This window comes from Apteryx mantelli, chromosome 1 (genome assembly GCF_036417845.1).
Source record: "Apteryx mantelli isolate bAptMan1 chromosome 1, bAptMan1.hap1, whole genome shotgun sequence".
NCBI classification, from domain to species: domain Eukaryota; kingdom Metazoa; phylum Chordata; class Aves; order Apterygiformes; family Apterygidae; genus Apteryx; species Apteryx mantelli.
In genome coordinates this window covers 107,237,188-107,242,714 of record NC_089978.1, presented here as the reverse complement: position 1 = coordinate 107,242,714, position 5,527 = coordinate 107,237,188, and positions in this window count along the sequence as shown.

The window sequence follows — 5,527 nt, the reverse complement described above, 5'->3', positions numbered from 1 at the left end:
TTATTCCTCCAGAAGAATTAAATGCTCTGAATTATAACTCCAAAACTCTGAGCTCTGCTGTGAGTTTGATGGCAGGTCTGACTGTGAACGTTATGTGTCTCAGTGGAATAGCTACCTCAGTCACACTTAACTACAGCTGCCTTTAGGGTTTCTTAAAGAAGGCTTTCTGCTTCCATTAAACTGAAGCTGTTGGTCTCCAGGTGCATAACAATCACTTGAAAGTCAATTTGTAGTTGTTTGCGCCCATTTCACTGGAGCTGCTCCTCATGGCACTGGCTAAAGGGACAGCAGCAAACAGGTAACGCAACATTTCACGCAGCCTGTGAAAGGGAGGCAATGTGAGCTTTGCAATCTGTTATCAGCGATCGTGCATTTCCACTTGGCAAGGACTTTGGCTCGGGCAGTGGAATTCACTTGGTTGGGGGGACAAAAACCATCAGAGCTGGACTGGCTTAGGAGCTTTGGGAAGACTAAAATACAAATTGATATCCTGGATTCATTCCTAAAACTCAGTTTTTCCCCCCACCCTGCATCGTATTTGCCCTCATATTGTATTTCAAAACTTGTGCATTATTTTCCTTACTTTTGTTTAGCCACTCCATTCTCCATCATCTTATCTAAGTTCTCATCAGCTATCCCCCCTTTCAAGGGCGAGCTGGTAACAGCATCTCTACCACTGCCTGTAAAACCCCAAGCATAACTAATTGTTTTTCTCCGAGTTTTACCCCTCATCTACTTTTCATTCTCCAGCAAGACACTGCTGTTGCCAGGCTGGTATGACACGCTATATTCAGTTCCTGTTATCCTGTGACTTCATGCTTATAAAATTTACCATAAAATCCATTTTACTTCTTGCCAAAAGAATGAACTCCAGAATATAAGTTGGTTTTAATTTTAAGTTACATTTCTAGTCTATATGACTGCAAAGTAAACTTAAAATGCAAGAATATAATCAGATGCAGTGATTCCTCCCCAAGTCTGCAGAAAGCCTGAAAAAAACTCAAGCTAAGAAGAAAGGATTGACAAAGTCACTTTTTTTTTTTTTTTTTTAAGTTAAGCTGACAAATATGAAGTTACTCTAGCCTGAAGTTATAATTCAGTCTTTCCAGGACATGTCTGACTATTCAGTGTTTCCTGACCTTCATAGAGCACAAAATGCTTTGTCTATATTTTGTGCCTTTTGACATCATCCATATTGTCCACCATGTAGCACCAGCCCTGAGAGTGGGGATCACATGGATAGTACAGGGTAACAAGAAAAGATTTCAAAACAGGACTGAATGCACTTACATGCATGTGGATCCCACCTCAACCCACCAGTCTACAAGACCTATCCACTGGAATTACATCCACATCATAGGGCCCAGGAGCATTTGCCAAGTTTTAGGTTTGGGTGCAAACCCCATCTGCATCCCACAGCCATGGTGGGCATTAGACTTCAGTGTAGATCACTGAACAGAGTCTGGTATGTAGGGACCAGAAGAAAAAAACCCTACACTCTACTCCCTTTCCCCACCTTCCAGTTTAGCCTGGGAACTGGGGCTTGAGGGTGAGCTGCAGAGAACAGCTGTACCACCATATCAGCCCAGCCTTAAGTCTGACCCTAGTTAAAAATATATTAACTCAACTCACATAGCCTATGAAAACATTTGAAATATAAGTATCAATATATACACCTTGACTCCTGCATTGGGGTGTTTGTCTAACAGCTGATGGAAAGGCTATCAAAAGTCACAGAATGTCCTCCAACTAGACTCCCACAAACAAGATTTATTAGAATGGAATAAAATAAGAAAAGGTCATACTGGTGGGGAAAAAGAAGTTTGTTACATATAAGAATATCTCAAGTAAATTTGTTCAATAGTACACCAAAATAAGCATCACACATGCTATGCTCAATCTCCCCTCCCCAAATTGCTGGATACTTTAATTCAGAATCCAGATGTTACAATAGCAGACCTCAATGTCTCTTTCAGCAACTGGAAGCTTGGCAGCAAATAAAACAGTAGCATTAGTTCCTAAGTGAATAGTTATACCAAGCGAGGTTAAGGGATACAGTCACAATGTTGCCAAAGTATGACTTTGGGAATATTCAAAGGCAAGCTTTCATCACCAGAGAAATATCTGTTCTCCAAGATGGATTCAGATTAGCTAATTTATGTGCCTGCTTTTAATCTGCCTCTAGGGCATCCAGCCTCTAACCTTCTGGTATGCATTGGAAATGCAGGAGATAAGAGATAAACCACATGACACCAGAATTAACATTTGTGACCCCTGCATCTCCCCCTCACCAGGCACACTTTTTTTAATCTCTGAACCAGATGAAAGTTGTAATGAATGTGCAATGTTTAGATGATAACTAGGAATTTCAGAAAAGTGTTTCTCAACCTTTGTTATTTAAAATGACATTTACTTTTTTTCTGGAAAGAAAAAAAAATGTGCTGGCATCATGGTTTTCATTCATGGAAAACTATGAATTCTTCACTTGTGTGCAAGAACGCATCGTGTGAAGTCCTCTTGTAAGAATTAAGAATGTGACCCTCACTGTGTTACAAACCATCACTAATTTATGGATCAGAGACTGAGAGACTGCTTTAGAGGGTGAGGTTTAAACAGCCCCCCAGTGACTTCAGTTACTTTCAAAGACAGATTAAGTTCTCACAGAAATTTTCCAACAGGACAGTTTGACACTGAAGTCATCTCCTTACATGCTTTTGCGTAAGGTAATTGAGCTTAAGATTATTTTCAGTAATTTCTCACCTTCAATGTAATGTGTCATTTTCTTTAATAATTATCCTACTGAAGAGTTGGATTCTCCTCCATGAACTTGCAACTCCAAGTTTTCCCTCAGTACTTAATAGTGCTTTCAACTGAAAGAAGTATTTCCTCTTTTTTCAAAGCTTTATTTGCACTGGGCTTGTAAACATCAAGTTTAGATTCAAAGTCTTGATGACTGGAGGGAAAAAATTAGTCAGGAAAGCCTTCCACAGTACCAGGTCAACATCTAAGCGTATGCTCAAGTCCCTTTAAGGACTGTTTGCCTGAACACAGATAATGGCTCAGAGTATTTCTTAAAGTCACTCAAGCATACTGACTATTTCTCTTTTGCTTCCAAGACAACATGACAGGAAGTACATTTGATCAATACATCATATTAGATTTACCTTTAGACAATCTTCTTGAAACCATCCTTTGCATGTCGTGTGAGAACTAAACCCATGTGACAAGACTTCTTTAACCAGTGTCTGCGGAAAGAGCCACCCACACACTCGTCAAAAACCCACACAACTTGTAATGCTATATACTCATTCAACAAAAAGAATATGTAAAGTCTGAAATGCGTTTTCAGAAAAGAACAGATTTCTCATACAGTTAACCTGAAGAATCCTTAGTTTTTAATACTAGGACAAAACTGAGCTTCACAGTATTTACATGCCTCATTTAAACCTAGCCATAATTATCAGCACTGGATATAGGCCTATTCAAAGAATGTATTCCAATTTATTAAAGTATTCCAGTGGTTATTTACATTGCACTAGTTTGTCTCTTCCATTGAGTCACTTAATATTTAAATGCACAATTGTTATTTGTAACTGCTTAATGTGAAGTCCCTTTTCTTACATATTTTACTCTTCTCTACAAAGTTTTTCATAGCAAGTGAGGGACTGCACCAGGTGTCATGTTGTAAAAGGCTCTATGCCATGCAGTCAGATACTGCTGTGATGAAACATTGCAGCTTCTCCTTCACCACATGACAAAAAAATGCCAGATACGTCCTCTGGCAGAAAACAGGTTCCAGGCCTCGTTGCACGTCTTATTAAAGCTGGTTAATGGCTTATGCACTGGATTCCACTTCAACATGATTTTTGGTTAGAGAAATACCTTTGGATTAATCCAATCTTTTCTGGCCAGTTTAGTGCCCAGACAAGTTATCCTGGAGGGCTGAAACAATGAAATGTTAAATATAGGAGGACAGATGTTAAAGGCCACCTTTAACCAGAAGCATCATAAAAGGATGGCCAGAAAGCCATGCAGGCAACACAGGCATCTCAGAGGGCATCCCTCAGCACAAAGGAGCCAACAGCACTCCAAGACAGCAGTCAAAGTGGTCATTCATGTTGCCCGTCTTGTGTGACAAAAGGGAATCAGGGCTGGTGCCAGAAATGGGCCAAAGGAAAACCCTGCTGTTCTGCAGGACCCTAGTCATACCCTCTGCTTCTTCTTCTCCTGCAAGCAACAGGGATGACTATACATCACTTTCCACTTCACTGCCTGCCCCAATGTGAAAAATGAGAGTAGGGGGTCTGGTTTTAGGTGAACTCCAAGACCTAGCAGAAAGGATAGATAATCCTGAAGAGAATGGAGAAAGGTAGAAAGCACAGATAATCCCTGAGTGAGAGATGCGATGGGTCTTCAGGATAGTATGAGCACCAGTGGTTTTTGATATAAGGGCCAAAAGCCAGTCATACTATACTCCATGGAGGCCAGCACCTCAGATCCTGGACATACATATGCTAAGCAAAGCACGGATCAGTGCCTGCTGGAGCCATGGTTTAGAGCGGGCCACAGTAGGTCAGGGCACCCCCATACAGGTTGCCTTTTCCTTCCAGCCTTGCACCTTTGCACTTTAGGGCTCTTGCAGTACTTTAATAGGAATAATGTGGATACTCTTGGCTGCTTGCACATTTTCCAGAATCACCACTCATTTCCAACTGGTGCAGAAAACTGGATAAGTACGTGCTTCAAGTCTCTGGAGGATTTACTTGCTCTTAATACAAACCATACCCAGAACTCATGCATTTCAGTTGTCATTTAGAAGAGCTTTCCAGACATAGCAAACAACTGTTTGTCAAGAACAAGAGGAGGGATCTGGTCTTACAACACATTTTTATCAAGCACAGTCTAGTATTTCTGAGGTGTTTTAGCAGAGTGGTTTGGCTAGTTATAAGACAACATATACTGAGAACATGTAGCATCTCGAAGGAAATATTTGAGATTTGTCCTACTAAATCTTATAATTAGATCTTATTCTTGCATAAAAGAAAATACAAAACACTGATCAGCAAGCAAAAGCAAAACTGCTGCTGCTGAATGCCAGTTGATACAAGAATATATCCTATTTCCCTTCCTGTGAAGACCCCCAAATAAACCAATAGTTTCTGTATTACCCTTTTCACTATTATTCATTGAGGAGCTTCCTTGTGGAACAGCAGTTTTCCTTCACTGAACTAATGAATAAAATTATCATCAACACCTCCTTTGCTTGAATTAACATACTATTGCCTCCAGAATGATAAGGCTGAAGAATTAAACCAATGAAGTGATTGTTCCTCCTGATTTAATACTGAAAGAATCAAAACTGCAGCTGCTATGCAGTAACTGTTTTCCCAACACAATACAGATTTGAATTTTCCCAGCAGCTCCTGGCTGATCGGAAAAAATAAGTGGAAGATACAAGGGTTCCCTCATTGCTAGTGTTAATAAATATAATGTTTGAAAATATTTGAGACTTGTTCATGTTTCACCC